At 35.6% G+C, this 25420-nt stretch overlaps 1 protein-coding gene and 1 long non-coding RNA gene across 14 annotated transcripts in view; one reads left to right on the top strand and one right to left on the bottom strand.

Annotated features, from left to right (window-relative positions):
- The window catches only part of LOC113228109 (plasma membrane calcium-transporting ATPase 2), a 322320-nt gene that overhangs the window by 190098 nt on the left and 106802 nt on the right, over nt 1-25420 (bottom strand). For all 10 annotated transcript variants that reach the window (XM_026461259.1, XM_026461263.1, XM_026461262.1 and 7 more), the window contains one exon: nt 3776-3840. The gene's annotated coding sequence lies outside the window, so the exon portion shown is untranslated. The remainder of the gene's footprint in view (nt 1-3775; nt 3841-25420) is intronic.
- LOC113228111 overlaps nt 1-25420 on the top strand; it is a 55681-nt gene that overhangs the window by 10917 nt on the left and 19344 nt on the right. For 3 of the 4 annotated variants that reach the window (XR_003310269.1, XR_003310268.1, XR_003310266.1), the window contains exons 2-4: nt 5319-5387; nt 5604-5835; nt 5933-6389. This is a non-coding gene — a long non-coding RNA (uncharacterized LOC113228111). Of the gene's footprint in view, nt 1-5318; nt 5388-5603; nt 5836-5921; nt 6390-25420 lie in introns of all 4 variants that reach the window. The other variant, XR_003310267.1, reaches the window with a different exon arrangement.

Genomic DNA, 25420 nt, shown 5'->3' with positions numbered 1-25420 from the left:
TGCCTACAGATTTGTTAAATTTTTGGGCGGTCTACAAAAATACGATATCGATCGTCTGCTTCTGAAACGTTTACTCTATTTTGCCTGATCACACATTTTCATCGACAAAAAATACGATGTCGATCGTCTGCTTCTTAAAGATTTCCTCGATTTTGTCTGATCACACACGTTGACTGACAAAAAATACAATACCGATAGTCTGATTCTTAGGGTCATATTCCAGATCTCTACTCAATGCTCAAGTCAGGACTTAAGTATGATTTTAAGCACTGGAAATACGACCCTAATGGCAAGGGCTTGAGTATGATTTCTAGTGTTTTAAATCATACTCAAGTCCTGACTAGAGCATTGAGTAGAGTTCTGGAATACGACCCTTAAACTTTTAGTCGATGTTGTCTGATCACACATGTTGATCGACAGAAAATACGATGTCGATCGTCTGTTGCTTACAAATTTACGTGTTTTTTTTTTATCACACCTGTCGATCACCAAAAATCGAACTTATCTGGACATACCTTTACAGATCTCATGGTGATAAAAATGTTCGAAAAATTAGAAATGCGTTTTCATTATACCTTACGTGACATATGGGACCTGTAAAGAGATCGAAACGTTGGTTTGTTTGAAAAATCAAATATACGCGTTTAAGATCTTTGTTTTTGTTTTTATAAAAAATAAGCACACATTTGACCTCAATATTGTTAGAGCATTGATATGCAATCTTTTACATACTGGCCGGTGTGACATTGAGAGTTATTCTTTTTGAAATTTACTTTGTTACCTCGTAGAACTCTCTTCATGTCAAGTTGTGTAATTTTGTTTCTATCAAATCTCACTCTATGTAAATCTCAATGTAATTGTTTCTATCAGTGACGATGCGTGCGCACCTAAATAATGCCTATTCACTCTGGACTTGAAGAGGCCCCAAGTTATAGCGCTCAGGGAATAAGTCTGCAGGCAGCGAATTCCACTTCACAGCTGTTCGCCGTATAAATAAATATCTTTAATTTAAATTCCCTTTTGGGTAACGATTATTTCGAGTCTAATAAAAAACCGAAACCCAACACGCGTCTGAATTGACCTCCGATTCATAAGACTAGAATGGAACACAATATTAAACGACGTATTAGTGCACGTGCCCGATTAAACATTCAAACGATGCCTTCAACGTGATAGTTTGCTAGGCGGTTTAACATCGCACCATCTATTTGCGAATCGATTTGACAACGTCAATGCAATTTTAGTTGAACATCGACGTGACCAGACATTGCCTCGTGTTCATAGCTTGATGAGCAATTCGTAGAATGGAAATATTTCGAAATTATTCGAAACGATGTTGAAGTAAACAGTTCGGAAAACGGGTGCGCCAAAGTATATAACTAAATAAACTAATTTTAATTGATATAACGTCCATTTAATTTTCACTTGGACTATGTACACTTCCCATAACTTAACATCAAATATTCACATTTTATAAGAACATTTTACATGAAGCTCTTTTCATATAAGAATATTTTTTAACCGACTTCAGAAAAGGAGGACGTTCTCAATTCGACTGTATTTATTTGTATGTATGTTACGCGATAACTATGGCCTTTTTTGCCGGCGATTTGGGAACCGATTTTGATGATTCTTTTATTGTTGGAAAGGTAGTGTCCTCAGTAGTGGTCCCATTTAAATTTTAAGAAAATATTCCACCTCTAAGGGTGGCAAACTAGGGGATAAATCCGGTTTCTTGCACTTTCCAGTAACCGATTTCAATAAAACTTGCCAAATGGATGTAATTTCACAAACTTTTGAGGTCGGTATTTTTTTAGTACTCTGTACTGAAATTTTTTATAATGAATAACTGCATTCACAGAATTTTTGCCTGAATCGCATGAAATAAAAAAAAGTCTCAATATTTTATTATACTATTGTATCCAATAGTGCAATAAAATAGTGAGAGTGAGAATGTTATTATGAGCATCCACAACAACACTTTGTAAAGGACTATACTTCGTTTCAATCCATTTTGAACAAAAAGTAAACAAACAAGTCACTGGCCCAACCATAGACGGTTCAGTGATGGCCAATTTAACGCCAACTACAAATCGATTGATTAATTAATTGAATGAATCGATTTGTTCAAATGAGTCATACTAGCGGTTTTCCTCACATAATCTATATAAGCATATTTAAAATTTCAATTTAAATCCTCCTTCAAATCCTTACACTTAGATACTCGTTCGATTGCGATTGAAATGTTCGATTTAATAATCGATTACTAAACTTGAATTGATTGAACCGAATGCATAGGCAAGTCATAGAAGTATAGATGAATAATAACCTCACTTTTGGACTACCATTTTTTAAATACGATTTTACAATGCATATTTTTGGAAAAAGTGATGATATATTAAGTCGAAATCTTCGAAATATACGTGAAAGTGTTATTCGATTTATTGAGTGATTGCTTTAGAATTTTAACCAAACAGGTTTATTTATTTGTTGTTCAAAATCGATTGGAACAGACTATACACGAAGTGAATCTCAAAAGACTAAATAAATCTGTGATTGGAATAATTTCAGTACAGAGTGCTAAAAAACCGACCTCAAAAGTACGTGGAATTACATCTATTTGCCAAGTTTTTTTGAAATCGGTTACCGGAAAGTGCGCAAACCCGGATTCATCCCCTATTTCGCCACTATACGGAACTTGACACAAGAGATAATAAAAATCGGTTCTCACTACTCAAAGTATATTGAGAGAAAAACGCCGTGAATTAGAGAATAGCAAAATCAACCATTAAAATAATTGCTCCTTATTATAAAATTTAGGTGCTATTTATATAAAACCATCCAACCAGCCACTCTTAGAGGCGGATGATTTTCTTCAAAATTAAATGGGACCACTACGGAGGTACCCTCTTTCCAACATAAAGAATTAGGAATTATCGCGTAACATATATACAAAAAAAAAACATACAGTCGAAATGAGAACCTCCTCTTTTTTTTTGAAGTCGGTTAAAAAAATGGGTTTCACTTTGAGCAACTTAAACGTTAATTTATTAAAATGTATACGTCCAATAAAATTATGAGGGTTAATTTTTTTGTATTTTTACTTGGTTCGATTCGAAATTTCTTTTTTTTTTTAATTGTGTAAATGCCATTGACTTACAAATAAAATGCAGTTATTCATATTAAGAGAAATAAAAGAATATTTCTTTTAAATAAAATTAGATATCTTTAGCATTTAAAGTACTTATGGACTGCATGATATGATTCGTCTTCCCCTTTCCATGATCGACGGACTAGACGTGAGCTGGGGTTCTACCCTCATGTTGTGGATATTCACAGGATTCATAGGAAGCGTCTCGGTTCCACATTTACATGGAGAGCAGCTAGGGAGTGGAACTTACTGGTTGCGGACTTATTCCTCGCTATAACTTGAATCTCGTCAAGGCGAGAGTGAATAAGCATTATTTAGGTGTGCATCAGTGGCGAGGCGTCCATATAACTCGATTCCGGCGTGATCAAATATTATAAACTAATTTACTACATTTTATGCTCAATACTATATATATATAACTAGTGCAGTAATTTCACAAAATATAATTGAATACCATGGTACTAAAACATCGTGATATTCAATAAACATAATATTTAGAAAATAGGTTTTTAAAATAGACAATCGATAGCGTCTTTCGTTACGCTTTCTTGTCTTAAATTGGGGTATTTCGAGAACGTAAGTCTATTTATAGCGTTATTAAAATAAAAATACGTGCGTACGTACCACGAGTGCGTGGCGCACCCGTCTTTCCGCCGCGGCGTATGGCTCCCTATTATGCTGCAGGCGACCTGGAACAAGAACAAATTTGCTGATAAACAGGAAAAATACGGCCATAAAGCTAAAAATATTTGGAAGTCAGAATGGGGAAACCAAAAAGCAGTTTAGTTGTACTGATTATTTATTACCTTACGGAAAAATTATTTCAGGAACTACGAATATACTTTCGGTCGGTACAAAGTACATTTACCTAAACATCAAGTAATATATACATATAGAGTGGATAATCCCAGAATTATTAAAATTAAAAGGCAAAAATACGAAACGCCCGAAACGTCGGTTTGTTTGAAAAAACAAATATACGCGATTTAAATCCGGAAAAATAGTTTCATTCCTATGTAACTATTACATTATAACAATCGCGAAAACCTAAGAACTCGAGAACCCAAAATACTTTATTTCCTTATTGTTTTTTATTTTATATATTTGTTTTATAATACCAAGTGATGGAACGGACAAGTCGTGCGCCTGGTGGTAAGCGACACGCCTATCCAGAACAGTTGCAGTGTCACTCAAAGCTTTAAATCGCAAAAATTTTGGGGGCACCATCACTGTGCCCGTCACGCTGACACAAGTCCCATGTGCTTGTAATATCACCAGCACTCTTATCCTTCCAAACCGAAATACAGTAATGCTCACATTACAGCTTGGCGGCAGAAATAGGTAAGGTGGCAGTACTTACTTCCCCGGACGAACTCTTTCACAAGGAGCTATATAATTGCCAGTTACAAATCAAAAATATAGAACAAAATGCAATAAAACAGTTCCGCGATTTCAAAGCGAGATATTTATTATTCACTCTATGTACACATACACATACATAAGTTCCTCAAAGTAGACGGGGCAATCTGGGCCAAAATGTAATAAGTTGAGGTATTGTTTAAAAAAAGGGTTATATTTTTCTAATTAAAAATTTATAAAAATCAACCTAATCTTCAATCTGGAAAATGAGAAATCTTAAGTTAATTGAGTTAACAAATAAAATAGAACATCGATTAATGTGAATGGGTTCAAATAAATAAAAATGGAAAAATGTTATGTATCGGATGATTAATTCAATCAAAATAATTATATCCATTAAAGTTAACATATCCATATAAAATCACATAACAAAAATAAAATTTTAACATCGATTCTTATGTACTAATCGATTCATTAAAGTCGATTTGTTCATCGGTACAGTATTTTTGGTCGATGCTGACAGTGACAGCTATTGAATTATCGATCTTTCGTTTCGTACCTATTTCGTATCATTTTGTGAATTTGTGCACGTTTTGAATGTTCTTCGTTGCTTTATTCCTCTATCACGGCTTTCTACAAACAGCTGATGTTGTTTATTATGTACGAACCTTGTTATCATACCGGACTTAAAGATTCTCGCTAACTTGTTTGACTTGTCCTCGTAATTGTGAATTTGACTGCCGGCTTATTAATTGGATATGGATCGCTATTTGAAATGTGGTATAGCGACTATCCCGTAATGTTCTAGGTCGACGAGCCTTAGATGACAAGACGATACGATCTGTCATTGATTCGTCAATGGCTTGCACCACAACCTGTAAGTACTCACCTCCTATTTGTTAGCTCACCAGGGTCCATCACGCTGACTTACAGGTTTTCCTTACTATGTCTTTCTTTACCGTAACTCTTACAAATAATATTACGTTTAAAAGGTTCGTAAAGATTGTTTACATTTAATTAAATAGGTATTTAAACCAGCATTATAGTACAGTGATCATAATTTGTTGACATTAAAGCATTTCCCATCTTTTAGGAACAGCAGCGACCGTATGTGCCAAGCTTGCTGGGACTTGGCTGGAAGACCACATGTTGATGCAACAATTTGACAACAATTTGACCACGGTTACTACAAATACTTATCTCCGCTGTGGGCGCTCTCTTGTGTCACAAGTCAGTCACAACCACACACAAGTCTTCTTCACACGGACTCATCTAGTGAATTGAGAATTTATAATGTTATAAAAGAATGGATTATGCCTCAAACTGTAAGTTAAATCAGTTTACATGTTTTTTATAACTTCTTTTATTGTAAGCGAAATTAGAATTTTTAAATACTTAAATGATAATGTAGGTTTGTTGCAGGTAAAGGTAGCAAGTCGCATAATGTCATGTGATGCTGACAGAGCTGCTGTCCATATGGTTTTAGGTCCATTCAAAGGCACAAGACCTTCCCACTGAGCCTCCAAATAATAAAGTATGAAACAACCAACCTAAACCTTCTATTGTAATACGAGACTTAATGGGATTAAATATTATATCCTTGGAGTAATCGTCTTTATGATTGACATTTGATTATTAAAGCATGGATCTAGACACGTACAAAATTCCACAGCAAAGCTTACCGAGGACATGATGTTGCTATAAGATGTTCTAGATCTAGGATTACTGCATCTTGAGAGAATAGATTATATGGAAGACCTAGGCGTATATACCTACATGGATTGGCTAGAATAGTCTCATTAACTGCGCAATGAAGATCAGCTATTGGAAATAATATTGTGGAAAACGGTGAACATTTTGAACACTTGCTCCGTACCACGTAAGTGTAAATAAACTGTAAATAACTAAAAAATCAATCATTGTAAATAATTTGATTTCACATTTTTAACTACGCCAAAAACCTCAATTCTTATTAAATGATAACTAGTTTCTAAATCACAACTCTAAAAAAAATTTCAAAATCATTTTACTACGTACAAAACATTTTGATGATAGTTCAAGTAAAAAATAATTAACATAAGCTAAAACGTAAATGTGAAATCATTGTTATTGTTGCTGTCTCACTCGGCGCTCACTTGGTAGTATTCCCATTGCACTCGAAATCAAGCGTAAAGGGAATAGGTTTATTCCTATGTACACTTCAAAACACATTTGTTGATTTATTTTTTGTCCTATCCCATATCCTAATTTTATTTTAGTCTATGTTGTTAAGTTGTAACATGATTTAGTATGACATTTATGAATATGTCTCATTTTCAAATATACAGCCTGTATAAGCTATTAATTGATACCACTTTCACCTTTTTACGTCTTGACCCAAGATTGTATGAAAGCGTATCCGTCTCCTTTAGATAATAAATACATTGCATTCTGATATTTGGTGATGATGTTTATTTATTTTTTGAAGGAGAAATGATTTCATGTATGCATTGACCTATGTATGAGATTTTGTCATCGATAGATGAAGCGACAATTTAATATTTTATATTCGTATGACTATTTCATTCGGCTTTGAAGTTTACTGAAACAGGCGTCACACCTAATCTCGGCTGTAGCATAACTGAGTGGATCCTTTTGCAAATGCATAGCCGCACGTATGATATGTCAAATTATGTTGACTGTTTGATATATTTGCTTTGTTGCTTTTTTATTTATTTTATTTCATGCGTTATGGCGTTGACATAAATGCTATCTAATTCATAACTCATTTATTTGTGAAAAAACAGATTGTATAGAAGTTGACGTGTACAAAATAAGTATAATTTCAACATGTTTGTATGCCAAAAACTAGGCATGCAAACATGTTGAATGTATATTATACATTTATTCATATGCACTTCAACAGACTAAACCAGGTGTAATATGTTTTTAATAACATCACTTAATTTGATTTAACAAGTTTTATGGATCAATTTTGATGATAATAATTGAAAAATGTAACTAGATGTCAAAATAATAATAATAATAATAACAAATTGAATAACGTCAAAATAAATTTACAAATGTAAAAAACTAGAAAGAAGGAAAATTCAGACACTGAATAGTATATTTTATTAGTCAATAAGTTGTCTAACTGTTTTTTTAAATTTTTTAAAGTATTTCTCAGACCATTACAAAAATAGTGTTATACATGAAGGTAGTTTCATAAAGTTTTTACAATTTTCCACTTATTATTTCAAACCAAATCTGTTTTAGCATCCGATACATTTTTTTTGTCTTGATGTATCGCTTGCGATGAACCTGGGCATAATAAAGGAACTTGGCGAAGATTTTAATCTCGATTCCCAGGGACTTCCTTAGAGTTTTCGTCGCAATTCAGGGCAAGAAAGTTTTAAGTAACTTTTCTTAAATAAGCAGTAACTGGTTGGTACATCTAAAAAAGCCCAAAAGTTCTGGGATAATTAAAGTCACCAGCTTATTTTATAATATCGACACGGACGAATAAGTCGTGCGCCTGAAGCGACACGCCTGTTCATAACAGTTGCAGTGCTGCTAAGAGGTTTAAATCGCAAAGAGCGCAGTTGCAGCGCCTGTCTCCATGAGACATAAGTCTCATGGGCCTGTAATTTCACCAGCACTCTTACCTTTCAAAACCGGAACCAGAAATGCTCGCAATACTGCTTGGAGGAAGAAATAAGTAAGGTACGAGGGGTGGCAGAAAAGTAATCTACCTAAGCATGAAATAAAAGACAACCATGGCTACTTTCTTAAACGACTTCAAAAAAGGAGGTTCTCAATTCGACTGTGTTTTTTTTATGCATGTACGTGACAACTTCGGCAAATTTGTGAACCAATTTTGATGATTCTTTTGTTGGAAAGAGGGTACCTCAGAAGTGGCACCAGAAGAAAATATTCCACCTCGAGTGGCAAACTAGGGGATGAATGACTTCTGAGGTCGGTTTTTTTAGTACTCCGTACTGATTTTCAACATGAAATGTACATAGGCAAAGCAAATTAATGAAAAAATGACTGCCTCTGTGGCCGAACGGTTACCATGCCAGACTGCCACGCAGAGGTCCCAGGTTCGATTCCCGGGCCGGGAGAAATATTTATATGGCCTACATTTATATCTCTCGTGAGTTTGGGTGTAATTTGTGGTTGTCTATGTGTGTGTCCATAGCACCCGCGACACAGGGTTCCCCTAGTGCGGGGCTATGTTGAGTATGTGCCTTAAAAAAATAATAATAATAAAAAATGATCTTATACACTTCCTTAAAAAACGTTTAAAAAGGAAATACACTAAATGTCCGTTAAAAAAAATGTTACTCATTTTTAAATATTTTACTTTTTTCGTCCGTAATTTTGTCTATGCAAAGCGAAACGTAATAAACAAATAAGTCACTAATTTTTAAAAAAGAATAAACAATGAATACGTCGCGATAGTGGCCAGTATTAGTTTTGAATTGTAAATAGCCAAAAGCGATTACTTTTCAGTCGTCTCTCGTACTTCTCCGGACGAACTCTTTCACAGGGAGCTCTATTGATACTAAAGCTGGAGTCATTCGGACTAGCGTTTGAAATGAATAAACGATAACTAGTAATGTTAAAAGAAATGAAAATATTCCGAAAGATTTGTTAAAAGTTTAACGCTCTACTGGATAAATCCCAGTGGGTTATTTCCAAATTTTTATTCGAGATAGTCATAACTGCTGACCTTCTAACGTAATCGCAGATGTAATAAAATCTAACCTTTGCAGTGGACTGTAATATGTTCAGTTTTCTTACTATCTCCGACTCCATTTCCGAAGTCGTAACATTTGTAGCACAAGCAAGAATGTATATTTCCATATTGCAGCGTACTGAAGCCCACGAACCCTGTAAAGCAGTCAAACATTCAAATGTGTTTGTTGGAATATAGAGTTTAAAATTTTAATAGTTTTAAGGTTATCATCATCATTTCTTTTATAACTGATGTTATAAAAAATTGCTGACTGAATGAATTGAGACTGCTATGGTCAGGCGTGTCGCTTGCCACCAAGCACACGATTTGTTCGTCCCGTCCCTTTGTATCATAAAAAATAATCCTGTCTCCCAATCCTACCGTTTAAGGTACCTTATTTAATTTAATGGTTTTTGGTAACTCTGCATTCGAAATTTACGGATTCGCTGTCTTGATACCTTTTCCAATAGTGAATTTTCTCAATGTGGAAAAATTTAGTCTTACTAATCTCGAATTATTAATATAAAATCACGAAAATAGATTGCGTTTACTCCTTAAGTTTAAACAAACGAGCAAGCAGCTGAAACAGTAGCGCAAGGTACAGGAATCAAATTCGTGCCGGATGCAATTCCCAGTACGGCGTTTTGTCGGAATGCTTTAAGTGCAGCTGTTGCAAGTTAGTGCGGCTGCAAACATTTGGTCCGTTTTTTATTTCAATCATCATTTGTTGATGCCGATTTGGCATTTTATTTTGTAATGTCAGTGCCTCTACCATGAAATTACAGTGCCAGTTATCGCTAGTAGTATATACAAAATTATGAAGTAATTTACGCGGTAGCTAGCGACATCTGTCACGGTAAACTCGTGGTAGAGGCACTGTAATATAGCATCTTACTTAGTTCATTTGGGAAGATACTAGAGAAAGCTAAGATGGCACTAAGAAAAAAAAAGGTTTTTAAAAGAGCAACGAAATTAACTCAAGACCAGAACCAAATTTAGAAAAAGTTCATTTCCCAAATAGAATATATAAATATAAATACCGGGAACCGAACCTAGGACTTCCTCATCCAGTGGCCAAGTGCAAACCGTTCGGCCACCGAGGTCGTCAAATAGTATCCCAATAGTGTGTGTCATTATCATAAACCATATTTTTCTGCCATGAAACTAGTTTATAATGTAAAAACTTTTTTCGGAGATTTTCATGGACCATCAATAAGGGAAACATGTTTATTTCTGTAGAAATTGAGTTCATTTAAATTGTAAGACTTTCAGAAAGTTATTAGTACCTTTGACCGCTTTATTTGATGCACATAAATACTGATTATAGATAGCTGAAAACGCGGCCGGGAAACGACCACCAGATCGTATACCAAATTTCGCACGGTCGTAAAGGGACGCACGCGCTTGACAGAAGCCGATAGAGGCAAATCATCCGCAGCAGGAGTAGACACGAAGCGTTTCGAGGTTACACGATCCTCAGAAATGAGGGAGTTGCTAGTGAAAGAGAGATAGATGACTTTACTCAGACCCATCCCTTAAAATCATAAACACACAGAAGTCAATATTTATCTTATACAAACTTACACACCTCAAATATATGCTAAGCAGATTAACATGGGATATGTAAAACAAGTATGTATGTAAGTCTTTAAGCACTGCAGGTTAGAAACCCCTTCAGTATAGAGGCTTATAGAGCTCAATTCTCTCTATTCTATTTAAAGCTTACAGAGCTTGTGTTCTTGTAACAGTGTGGTTTGCGTTATGTTCCGATTAATTTATGTTGCCGGTTTTGTGCGCCGCCGTTTCGTAGTATTAATGACGCTATAAATCGAAATCAATTAGGAAAAGGCTTGAATAAGGCGTTTGTTAAGAAAGAAAGAAAACTGTTTATTGCACAAGAGCAGACATGTATATAACAAAAAAAAAACAAAGAATCAATAATAAAAAAATAAAAAGAATATTAAAACACAGGAAATAAAACCAACGTTTCGGGCCCTTTACAAGTCCCAAGTTGAATGAGGTGGTAATGTCATCAACCAGTTATGTCTAATATTAATGCAAACCACCCTATTTTTCACAACAGTTATAAAACTTATTAATTAAATAGGTACCTTATTTTTAAATTTTTCAACGAACTTTCCAATTTACGCTACATATGTTTTACAGTTATTTTATTTTAACAATATGATTTTTTCATTACATATAAGTTATTTTTAATTAATAATAGAATTTAGAATAAATTATAATATATTAATTACTACTGCATAAAATCCGGAAAAATAGTTTCATTTCGTATGTGTAACAATCGCGAAAACCTTAAAACATTGTCGCGGCTAGCACAATCGGGGACTTGCTCAGCTTTAGTCACAATCGGTTTTTTTTTTAAACCGTGTCGTGGCGCTGATTTTGAAGCCCGGCTGTGATTGAATCCGTGATGAAAAAATAACATGGCTTACGAAATTCATTTGCTAAAGAATGTGCTAGTTGAACTTGCACAATAAAAAAAAATGGCCTATATATACGTACGTATAATACTGAGGACCTCACACGCGTCATTAAATTGCCTTGCAGATCGAAAAGCTCGTGATAAATTTCAAATTAAATTTCGCACGTAAATTCAGAGGTGCAAGCCTGGATTCGAACACACCACCTGCTTGAGACGATAGGTCAAACCATTAGGCTACCAGACATTCAATTTATATATTTTTTTATTTAATGAATAATTTGTAAATGAACGACATAGACATAAAATTATTTCGTTTACAAAATTTTTTTCATTAGCACATTCTGTGCCATCCCATATTACGCCTTATTACCAAGAATTAGTCATGTCTTTTTCAAATAGCTGGTAATATTAAAAAATCTTTATTATATAATTTTTACCAAGCTTAATTTATCTAGACAATTTCATCGACACAATGACCTCTCATCTTGACCTCCAAACTTGAGCCCCTCATAGATGTTATCTGAATACCTTTAACAACTCAATATCTTAAGCCTAGGCATGTATAGGGTAGTCGGGCGAACGTAATACCATTATGCCTTATATCAAATTGAGTGTTCTTGAGAACTAGAGTTAATAACAAAATTAAGCTTTTTTTTAATATATTTTACAATGATGTCAAAACAAGATGCAGAAAACCTAATGCCGATTAGTTTTAGAAAAAAAAAACTAACAATACAAAATTACTTTTAGACTGCATTTTCAAAATTGATAAAAAAATAGAATCCATAAATAGACATTAAAAATATTTATAATATGATTATGATTATATTTCTAAATCGATTTGGAAAACACAATTAAGTAATGTTTGTGATTTTGTTAATTTTTTTTACAATATTTTTTATAGTCAATTCTTTACTAATTTCACTTCAAAGTTTGGTACTTTTTAAGAAGTACACTTTGCATGCAGAATCCTGGCTACATAATAGAAGACCGAGCCAGTTCTTATAATCAATTAGGGTTAGCGCTTTAGGGACCTGGTGAGAAAAAAAAATCAACAAAATCGATCGCAAACATTACTTAATTGCATTTTCCAAATTGATTTAAAAATAGAATCCATAAATCCACATTAAAAAATATTTATAATATGATTATGATTCTATTTCTAAATCGATTTGCAAAATGCAGTTAAGTAATGTTTGCGATTTTGTTGTTTTTTTTATAATATTTTTTATAGCCAATTCTGTAGTAAATTCATTTCAAAGTTTGGTACTTTTTAAGAAGTACATTCTGCATGTGGCATCCTGGCTACATAAAAGAAAACAGAGCCAGTACAAATAATCAATTAGGGTTAGCGCCTTAGGGACCTGGTGAGCGTACAAATATTTGCGGAAAGTATCGCGCGGTGACGCATTGCCAACCTATACTTCTCACATACATTTACGTAAGGTGGTTAACCACATAATCTACTTATGGTTGCTTACTGTGTCTATAGCGTATAGGAATGGGCTTTCTCAAAGATCGCAAAAAATAGACAAATTGTGTTGAAACATGAATTTTGTAAGTCATTTAATATATTCAGGGACCAGTGCTATTAGGGCCCTTGAGTTGAAAATTACGTTTTATTACCTGAAAAATTTCGTTTTTTCTGCAAAAGTTAGTTTAGTAGTGTTAGTTTTAGTATAGTATATTTTCGGTTCTAAGAGTAATGGATTTATTTGTATACGCCTAAATCTTAAACAACCAAAACATAAATATGCTCAAGAAAAGTAAAGTTCTAATAAGTAATTGATTGATCTAATTGGGTGCGTTCGTAAACTATTTATGATTTACAAAACAAATAATATAGTTGAATTTTATAAATCTCATCATTATCAAAAGTTACGAAAATCGCCTTAAAAACAAAAGTTACTCACATATTACGCGAGAGGGTCAAAAGTTACGAACAATTTTAAAAATGTAACCTCAAATCTGGCAACACTGTCCGGGACACGTACATATAATTTGAGCCACCTTGCATTTTTATTTTTAATACAAATTTTCAATAAGAACATACGGAAATGACGTTTCAGAATTAGACGATAGTTTTTGATTAATCCGACATTTTTCACGCTTAAGGCATTTAAAACTGAAAACGCAAGGTGGCTAGTATTATGTGTCCGGGAGTGTAAATAGACAAGTACTACGAATTTAGTGAAGTTGATCACCCACTAAATTACCTATACGGACCGTTAGTATGTCGCTATTACAAGTTAGTATCCCACATTTGACGTAAGAAGCCGCCGGGAACAATATTTTATCTACTTTTTTTGGGTGGCAGTTTCAAATTGGCAATCCAACAAGTTTTACTAACGATAGACCGACGACCTATATAGAACATTTCCGGGTCTTGTTTAGTGGGCGGTAAACTTTACAGGAATTTAGGGAAACACCTTACCTATTTCTGTTGCTAAGCAGTAATGTGAGCATTACTGCGTTCCGATTTCGAAGGGTGCTGGTGAAATAACAGGAAAATAGGATTTGCCAACTTGTCTCTGAGTGACGGGCGCGGTTGCAGTACCCCTTAGATTTCTGCGATTTAAACATCTGAGTGGCACTGCAACTGTTATGTACAGCGTGTCATTTACTACCAGGCGCACAACTTGTTCGTCCCGCCACTTGGTATACCAATATATTAATATGAAATAAAAATCTACAAATGTAATAGAGTTAAATTTCATCTATTCATAACTTTAATGCGCAGGCTACACCGCGAACGAAGCTAAGTTAACGTAGTGTAGGTTATGTAGCCGTTTTCATAATTCGATTCACATCGCGAACTAAGCTTACTGAGCTAACTAAACGAACCTAACGATCCCGCTAGCTATGTAAAATATATCGCCCTTCTGTCGCCCTTCACCCCCGGACGTATCCATAGTCACTACTTACTACATATTTTCCTATTTTAGCTTTGCATACAACTACTTGAGCCAAGCTAAGTTAGCTAGCTTCGTTCGCGGTGTAGCATGCGCTTAATATTATCATTGAAGTTAATGTTAAATATATGTCGCAAGACAGATTGATCATCCACAGACGTTAATTTTGCAATAAAATAATAAAGTTTTTACACGGTCGACAAAAGTAGGAATATCTTGACGTGTGATGCAAAATAATACAAAAAAAGAATCATCAAACTATTATTTGCAGATGAATTATAGACAGCGCATATACGTCACAAACGTTTTTACAACAGTTTCACATTTGAGCAGAACATTTTTACTACTAATTTACGTTAAGCAATCTACTTGTAAATGTGGTATACATAAGTTGCAATGCAATTCGAAGAAACTTTTTATCACTCACACTATGAAACATAGACCAAGTGTGTATAGATGTATTATTGTCATCTTTAAATAGTGCCAGAGTTTATAAAAACTATAACTTTTTAATTAAAAAAAACCGACCTCAAAATTTTATGTGACGTTCATTACCGTGATAACTCTTCAGTGATAACTTAAATGCATATGAAAGTCCTCGTCAGAACGAATCATGTGAACCAGGACCAGATAGCTTCTGTACATTGTGAATGAGTTCCCCTCATCTGTCATTTCCATCATAAGATCAGCTCTATGTCACCATGATATTTTATTTTCATTAGAATTAAGTCTGTGCCAAGTTTTATTGATATAGGTTACCTGAAAGTAGTACCCTTAGAGAGGTAGTACGTACCCCATTGCCAGCAAAAATCATCAAATCGGTTTACAAATGTCGGAGTTACCTCGTAACAACGTACGTAATTCATTTTAATTTATACGCGACACACACGTCCATTACTCGGTTTTGGAGTCCACTGAAAATCAGCGTCACATCCTTTTCTCGGTAGTAACATTAGCTGAGCGGATCCTTTTACATACACCACAGCCGCACACATGACATCTTCTTAGTACACAATAGTGTTGACTATTTAATGTTTTTGCTTTGTGGTCATTTCATTACCTTTTACTAAGATTTTAATTTTAATAATTTATATTAATTTTTTTTGTTATTCTGTTTTATTTTTGTTTTAATTTAGCTTTATCTTTTTTTTAAATTTGTTACTGTGTATTTTTGTGTTGTGACGTTTTGTAATAAATGGTTTCCATTCTATAACCTACAAATAAATACAGTCGAATTGAGAGCCTCCTCTTTTTCAAAGTCGGTTAAAAAAATTTACTTGAAAAGCAACAAGAAATTTTTTAACGACGTAAATATAGTATTATTTTGCTCAGCAACTCAAATAACAACAGTGAACTCACGAAACGATTAGCGGAGGAAATGATTCATATAACATTCCGTTTCTGCCCGCGATGACTTCACTTGGTGTCGTTTGTGTTAAAAATGTCACTCGCATGCTCTCGGGAATATGAATCAGTATATATGTAACGTATTTAAACAATGTTGCACCGTCTGAATAATGGAATAAGGTTTTGAGAACTAAAGAAGAATGCAAGCAGTTGAAAGGTATCAGAGGAAGTATGACGTAACATCGGCCCCTGATACACATTTTTGCACTTATACTTCCAACGTATGAGCTTGGTATGTAATTAAACTAACAGGAATTTCTCGTAAGAAGGACTTAAGTAGTCTACAATGACTGTAACTGATCGAGTTCTTAGGTTTTCGCGATTGTTACGTATATTGGAAATGATACTATATATTTTACGGGATCTAGATCGTGGATATTGTTTTTATATATGGGTTGTTTCGAGTTCTTTACAAATCCTGAACGTCCATGTCGTTAGGCGTAACCATGGAACTTATATAGGGCCCGAAAAGTTTGTTTGAAAAAAACAAATATGGCGGTTTTTAAAAACGATGCTTTATTAAAACTATTTGAAATGTAATATTTTTGCCTTAATATTACCATAAGCACCTAGTGGGTGGCGACCGTAGTTAACTGTTGTGCTTTCAACATCACATCAGTGTTTCCATAAGAATCGCGTCTATTTTCAAATAGCAATTGTAGGCGTTTTATCTCACGATGTGTTGCTGTTTGCGTAAATTACGGCCCTGGCGATGATTACATCGCGACTGTCATTAACCGATGCCTTAGCAGATAGGTACGTGAATCAGGCCCTGTGTACAAAGTAGCAATCGTCAATGATGTCACTGCACCTATGTCAACTATTAGAAAGGACGTTTTGTAGAAAATGACCATGAAATTTTTGCGTAGTTGGATCAATACTAATATTTTCAAAGAAAAACCTCGGCGTATCAGGTAACCACGTTTGTACTACAGCTTTAACCTCAAACAATAGGCCGTATTCGATTACGCTCTGACCTTCTCGACAAATAGAACGAGATACGATCGATGCCGAAGACGAATTTGTGTGAGTCACATCTCCAGAATACGCCCTTGCTGGCTCGATGTATAATTATTATGTATCTACTTGTCTAGACTCGCGGCGACATCCAGGCGAGGACTATGCAAATATAATGAAGCTGGTATTTTTCTTGGTTAGAATACGTCGTTAATGGTCTGTAGGGCATTCATGCGTCTTACTAGTAGAACTTGTTAAGGCTGTTGAAACTTGTTGGGTATTTTACGAAGGATATGGCAACATACCTGAAGGCAAAATGAGAGCAGTAGCAAGGTGAGAAAGTACACAGGACGGAAAACACGAAGAGGTGATGTTCCCAAAGCTCCTTATCTCCATATCACTTCACCGGCGCACGTAATTGTCCTCGAAAGCGGAGCTTCCCATTCATCGCTAAAAGCGACTTCGGAATTCCTTTCAGGCATAAAATTTGTCACCTAATTTATCAGGCACTTGACTCATAATTGGTTGTGAATTTTCGCGCGGTACCAGGGGGGCACACATTATATTATGAAATAGTAACGGAGACACGTGCTCTCGCGGCAGAGAGGGACGGATTCACTGAACGTCCTTGAGGAGGGGGCGCGCGGGGCGCCTGCGGCATCAGACGTTTCAATCATCCCCGGCGGGATAGAGACGCGTATATGGTTCGGTGCCAAGCGCGAGCGAGAAGTGCGATGCCGTGCTATTGACCGGCCTGGAGACCACGCCCACCCGGGCGAGACACGGGCGCTGATGCTCCAAGTGAAAATCGAACGCCGACCCGGGCAGACGCGACGGGAGGCCGGCTCAGCTGCACCATCAAGGTTACTCTGCGTACTTACATCATGCACTTATCTATACCCTTTGACAGCCACACCGTTATAACTCAAACTTCAGTAGGTTCACCTGCGGCCACTCAAGTTGGTCCGGTATCTCCTTTGTTCTGCCTTGACCTGCCTTTTGAATCGCGCGCGATCACAGTAATCCGTTTAGGCCACGATATGAAAATCTATAATGCTGGCTAGCTCATACGGTTCGATATACAGACTTGGCACGCGAACAATATAGGTTGCCAGAAAAGGACGTCAGCCGGCAAGAAAGAGAGAAGCTGAGACAAATACCCAACGTAAGATATACGACAGAGGAAAATAGATCTTAATATTTTTTAATCAAAGGTCAAGAGAATTCACGGGATTTGCTAAATTTCAACAACCCTCCACAGAAAATTACTCGATGACGTAATTTTTTCTGTTCATTTGTCTATTTCAGAGTCAAATGGTTTTCGGTGTTTGGGATTTTAAGGAACAATGCGGTTATACAAAAACGATGATGAGTCCAAGTTCTTTCTGTAGTATAGTAATATTATATGCAACATAATCCGTACGGTACGGTACACGCTATACGGGCGTAATACAGCCGTAAAGGTTACGTAACGTCGACCTACCTCACACAGCCCTACAATTTCCGTACTCTTATATATGTAGAGTCACCCAGGTAGAAGGTACACCTGTTTAAATTTACTATTCTAGTGAATGCGATGGTGAAGCATTTGGTTGTGTATTCTAAGTAACCATTAAGATAAGTGGCAATCCTTTCGAATCCCAAGATGCTCCTTCCGGGGTATTGAAATTTTGTATTTATATCAAAAGTTCCAATGAGCCGAGGTCACGGCATTTGGTATGCTTTTGACATTTAATTGTCGGCTGTCACGTAGGAGACATCTTGATAGAATTAATACAGCATATAATGTTCTTGGAAAATGGCACGTACGTAATAGTTAATAGAAAAACATGTTCAATCATTCATTGACAAGTCTTACATGAATTGGCTAGCTAATTGGTCATAGCTAATTAGTAAAATGGGTACAATGATCTAATAGACACTATAAGAATTCTAATTGTAAGAGAGCACTCTTCATATATATAATATTGTTAACTTAATATAGTCGTTTTAATTTAAAATTCAAGTCGAATTTTAATTAGTAGCTAGTCAAAGGAACCAATTATCCCTGGAACCAGAAAAATTAAGGCCGGTTTGACATTTACATGACACGATTCCATTCTGGCGACCCTTGCCGACTGTTCTATTTTTAACTGCTCTGCAAATGGAAACTCCAATACCGCGCTATAGTGATTATTATAGTTATGCAAAGGCCGGATCGACCCCATAAAAGGTGGGGCAGGTAAGCATCGGTCGCCTTGACCCAACAGAGCTATTTTCGCGGTTTTGCGTGTGTTGCCTTAACTATAAAAGTTCGTGTAGGCTCGGAAATGCATGCTTACTTTGGGCGTTACTCGTGTTAGATGTAAGCGAAAATGGCTAACGGTACTTAGGGGAAGAATTAGGGTTACACGTGTATCCGGACACGAAATGCTAAAATTAGTTACCCTCCAAGTGTTAAATAGGAGAAAGAATAATTCGTTCGGACGTCAAGAGATCCTTTGGGGTTTCTATTTTGAGTACTGCATTATGTTTTGGGATGTGAGTAATTCTTCACTTTGACAGACCAACGCGGAGATAGTTTTAAAGCAACTCCGTGTAACACGAGTGTCGTAACTGAACGGAATAGCTTTCAATTAAATAAAAAAATTAAGTTTTATTATAAGAAACTTAAAAGTTATATTAATCTTTGACATATTATTCGGGAAGTTTTTTGTTTTTATTTTGCTTTATTTGCAATGTTTGACAATTTCATTAATTGTAATAAATAGTTGAATTTGATTGATTCATTGTAATAATGGTAAGAAGTTGAAGAAGTTGAATATTATATGTACATTTGCATGCCAACTATGGTAGAATAAGCTGGATTTATTTAAAATAAGATCATAATGATCTGATCATAAGTATCTTACTCTGACAAATAAATAAATAAATTGATTTATTGAAATAAATGCAAAATTATGTATTGTTATGTTAGTGCATTGATATTATCATTAATATTATTTTTTTTTAATTTTTCTTTATTTTTTATATCCACATTTTTAAAATATTTACGTCCAGTTTTAAAATTCAATTTTGGTTTTTAGTTATATAAGTCGATGTAAAAGCATTTAGAAGAATTTTGTATTATCATAAACAACCTCATCTCCACTGTCGCTATGCAGTAGTAACCCGATACAATAACAATTTCAGTTAGTAAATAGTTATTTAATGATTGTAAACTTGGCAGCCGCCGTGAAACCAATTGTTTTACTGTGTAATAGCCGTTGTTGTTCGTGTTTGGTTTAGAACTAGAACGAATTAAAGGAGAAAAGGCAGTGCAATTCGCTGCTAATTACTTTGAAATGTCAATGATAAAAGGCATTTATGTCAATGATCAATTAGAAACCACTTCCAAGTATTTAATATCGCGCACGAAATTAAATACTGTCGTAACTCAAAATTATAGACCTTAGAAAACACGGTTTGAAAATAAAAAAAAATCGAATTAAAGCAATATAAAATAACTGTTTTAAATAGCAAAAAATAGAGCACAAAATTCTCTTTCAAAGACAGTTAAAATTAGTTAACATGTTCGACTTATCGGAACTTACCCTAATGATGAACAGCTAAAATATCATTAAACAATTTCAATATTCTAAAACTGGGTTACGGTTTTTTATATATCTAAAAAATATTTTGCCACTTAGTCGCGTTTTAATTAGCGGATGGCAAAATGTACAGATATTCTCGTATATAAATGGATAATTAAGTATTGTGTATATAAAAATAATGACATTATTCGCAATACGATTCATTTTGTATTTTTTAACCGACTTCAAAAAAGGAGGAGGTTCTCAATTCGACTGTATGTTTTTTTGTATGTATGTTACGCGATAACTCCGGTATTTGTGAACCAATTTTCATGATTGTTTTTTGTTTTAAAGGGGGTACTTCCATAGTAGTCCCATTTCATTTTGAAGGAAATCATCCATCTCTAAGGGTGGCTGTTCACGCATGAAGAATCATTTTTATAAATAGCGCCTAAATTTTCTTAAGGAGCAATTCAAGGCGTTTTTCTCTCAATATTCTTTGAGTAGTGAGAACCGATTTTTATTATCTCCAGTGTCAAGTCCTGTATAGTGGCGAATTTAAGGATATTCCAATAAAACTTAGCAAATAGATGTAATTCCACGTACTTTTGAGGTCGGTTTTTTAGTACTCTGTACTGAGACTATTAATTTCTCAATTTCAAGTTATGACAGTATTGTGCGATATCTGGTTTCTGCATCTTAATAAAAACTTTATACCTCCCATTCATTGGTTTAACCCACATAACGCCTCGTCTAAAGCCGTTCTGAATGCTTGTCCACCCTGTTATTCTTCCAAGACCGCTTTGTATTTTATTTCACACAGGCCATTTAATCCGAACGATGGAAGTAGGTCACGGATTTGTTAAAATACTTCAACTCGTTCCAACCACTCCAAATCTTCCGGATATATTGTCTCTCGCCATACTCGAATGATCATTGCGGGAAATGTTTATATTGGACAATAAAGCACGTAACTTCTTGTTTAAGCTAAGGCTTTCTTTCGAAGTAAAATAAAATGTAGAGAAAAGGATTTTATTTTATCCTCTCCAAGGATATTGGAAGTTATAAAGATGGAATCACTTGGTCTTGACATTTAGTTCAAGGTTTTCCTAAAGTCGTTGCGAATTAGATCTCTTTGTGTTTTCCAAGGTTGTAAAGTGCAATCAACTTAAAACTAATCTTAGGTTACCGACATAGGGTATAATTTTATCCGTATTAAAGTTTTTACCAAATAAATAAAATTAAAAATAAATAAAAAGCGACGGGACGAACAAGTCGTGCATCTGGTGGTAACATCCATAACAATTGCAGTTTAAATCGCAAAAATCGCCGTAAGACATAAGTTGATAAGGCCGAAGTGCCTGTAATTTCACCAGCAGGCTCACCTTTCCAAACCGGAATGTAGTAATGTTTACATGATTGCTTAGCGGCAGAAATAGGTAAGGAAGTACTTTCTCTGGATGAATTATTTCACAAGGAGCGCTAGTGCTTCTAAAGCAATTATTGTATCGAAATTTCTGCGAACGGTTGTCTTCTAATAACGCTAAAAGGTAGGAGATTAAAGCATTTTTAGACAACTTCAAAAAAAGGAGGAGGATCTCAATTCGACTTGTGCTTTTTTTAAAGTTTGTTACGCGGTTACGACGGCATTTGTGAACCGATTTTGATAATTCTTATTTTGTTGGAACTCTTTCCACCTCCTCAGTAGTCGTCATGTTTAAATTTGAAGAAAATATTGCACCTCTGAGGGTGGCGCGAAGTTTCGCGCACTTTCCGGTAACCGATTTCAATAAAACTTGAACTTGAAATTGTAAGTTTTAGTATTTACAAAGGTGTTTGAAGATATTTTTTTATTAGATCTTTGTGTTACTGGCGTCGTTGCAGGTAATTTTTTTTAGCACTTTAGTATCGTTTTAGTTTGAATTGAGAAAGACCATCACAGAAACACTGTCGCATCGTATTGACCTTTGGCACGTTCTTCGGTACTAATAATATCACGATGATCAAACATTTTCCTTGTTCATGCTTACAAATGGTATCTATGCCAAAATTAAATTAAAACTGCGAGTGAATGACAAAAATTAACGTCTTTTGTTATAGTAGCACTAGACTTCCTTGTGAAAGAGTTCGTCTAGGAAAATTTAAAACTGCCACCTTACCTATTTCTGCCGACAAGCAGTAACGTGAGCATTACTGCGTTCCGGTTTTGAAGACCGGTGAAAGTGCAGGCGCATGGAACTTGTCAACTTATGTCTCCGGGTGATGAGCGGCTTGCCACTAAGGCGCGACTTGTGCGTCCCGTCACTTGGTTTAATAAAAAAAAACTTTAAAAGAAAAGGAGAAAAGAGCGTGTACTAAAATAAAAACGAATCGCATTTTAGTTAGAAAATGAAAGCAGCACAAAAGTAAAATGTTACACAGTCCATCAAAATACGGTCTCAGTGACAGCGAGTTGATAAAGGCGACGAGAATTACTATGTGAAAAGTTAACTTCGCATGAAATAACCGAGAGGTATTTAGTGCTAATGTTGCGAAAACTATGTCACAGAGTTATTATTAGCCACGTCACTTGTCGTAAACTAAAAGTTCGCATGTTGGTTAATTTTCATACATTTCACAGCACGACAGGTTTTACGCTTACCTCGGGTAGTAACTATTGTACAATAACCGTCGCACATATAACTCACGCGTCGTTACAGTGCATCGATGCATGCAAAGTTAATCGAATAATACTTTTATAAAAAGTAGTGTAATATAGTAATTAAATAAGTAATGATGATTCTAAATTATACGTATTTTAATAAGACGAGTCAAAAAGGCCGTTTTCCCTGCCGCCTCTCAAGCAGAGGCCGTGAGTTCGAATCCCCGCTCAAATCTCTAAGTTTTTCGGAATTTATGTGCGGAATTTAATTTGAAATTTACCATAAAGCTTTTCGTCGAAGGAAAACATCGCGATGAAAGTCGAACAAGGTTCACAACTCTCGGAACACGTGTAAAGTCCCCAAACCGGATTGGCACAGCGTGGTGGACTATAACATGAACACTCGACTGAGAAAAAATCCGTGTCCAGCAGTGGGACGTATAAATGGACCACCTGATGGAAAGAAGTAGCAATAAAGCCCCTTGTGAAAGAGTTCGACCCGTGAAGTACTGCCACTTTACCTATTTCTGCAGCGAAACAGTAATGAGAAGTTTACTTCGTTCTGGTGAAATTACAGGCACATGAGAGATGTCAACTTACGTCTCAGGGTGACGAGCGTAGTGTCTCTAAGATCTTTGCAATTTAAAGCTCTGAGAGACGGTGCATATGTTAAGAATAGGCGTGCCACTTACCACCAGGTGCACTTATTCGTCCCGTCGTTTGCTACCATAAAAAAAAGACGATGAGGTCGACGATAAACCAGGCACATCTAAATAATACCTATTTACCTCGTCTTTAAAAAGGCCCAAGTTATAGCGTTCAGGGACTAAGTCTGCAGGCAGGGAGTAACGTAACGTAAAGTAGTGTAACGCTTCGATCGAATGGAACCCCATCTAGTATCCCTGATGATGGAACGGGGAAAGCGGTACTAAATCGTGCAATTCCATAGCACACTGTATTGTTTTCCACTTGTAAAGGTCGACAGTTCTTAGAGGAGACCCATGAATGCGTCTGCCTAGCAGTGGGACGTACAACGGGTTGACGATATTGAAATATGAGTCAGGATATCTACTTCCACTCTCCGTCCGAAATAATAACTGTCAAATAAGTAACACTCGACCAATATTACAAAACAATGTCAAATATGAAGCTTCTCTCGCATCATGAGTTTTTTTACATTGGTCTAGTATTACTTATTTGACAGTACATTAATTTTTCGGACGGATGTCGTACGGAGAACGAGAGTACAAGGGCCTTACCATGAACTCTTATTACGATTCAGTAAGGACCTAAAATGAATCGTTGTGAGACAGCGCTACATGAAGTGTATATGACCATCCCGCTTTTTTGTCGTTACGGTCTTATACTGAAGTGTACTTATTATTGAAACTGTCAGTTTCGATTCTACACTGGTAACTGAAGTTTAACGTCTCATTTTACTTAGCACTGACTTAAAATGGATATAGATTGTAAACTTTCAAGGTGACAAAACACAAAACTACTTCCTCTCCCACTAATAAAGCTTAATCAAATTATGCATGTAAACAAAACCGTAACACAACATTAGCTTCTGTCAACAATTAGAGTCAATCGGGCACGTATACAGTGCGTAATTCGGTCATTGATTCGCATGTTAGGTGCTGCAAGATTTACGTACAGTCCCTAAACCGCCAAGCTTGTCTGTTTCAGCTAATCAATTTTATTTGTCAATTTAAACTTTTTTAGTAGCAGTAGAGCTCTTTGTGAAAGAGTTCGTCCAGGGAGGTATTGCCACCTTACCTTTCTGCCGGTGAGCAGTAATGTCAGCATTATTGCGTTCCGTTTCGAAGGGTAAGGGAGCTGGTGAAATTACAGGCACATGGGACTTGTCAACTTATGTCTCGAGATCTCAGATCTTTGCGTTTTAAAGCTCTGAGTGGCACTACAACTGTAATGGACAGGCGTGTCTTATTCCACCAGGCAAGCGCAAGACTTGTTCGTCCCGTCACTTGGTATCATAAAAAAAATCACAAATAACTGCCTTCGCGCAGACAGATTTAAAATCATATTTAACTTCAATTTATGACGAAACAAAACAATACGCGACAAGGAACTTGTGATTTTGGAGAAGAACCCAAAGGATAAGGTGGTCAGAAAAAATAACCTTCAAATAGGCACAAAGAGAGCAGAAAAATCATAAAGGCAAATCTGACATGACTTATGATGGGGCACCATATTTGAAATCTGAGTGATGGTAAAGTGGAGGGTACAAGTCATCGACGCAGAACAAGAATAGT

The sequence above is a fragment of the Hyposmocoma kahamanoa genome, unplaced genomic scaffold, assembly GCF_003589595.1.
Source record: "Hyposmocoma kahamanoa isolate Upper Pololo Valley unplaced genomic scaffold, ASM358959v1 224, whole genome shotgun sequence".
Taxonomy (NCBI): Eukaryota; Metazoa; Arthropoda; class Insecta; order Lepidoptera; family Cosmopterigidae; genus Hyposmocoma; species Hyposmocoma kahamanoa.
Note: the sequence above shows the minus strand (reverse complement) of the source record. Positions and strands in the feature narration are given on the sequence as shown.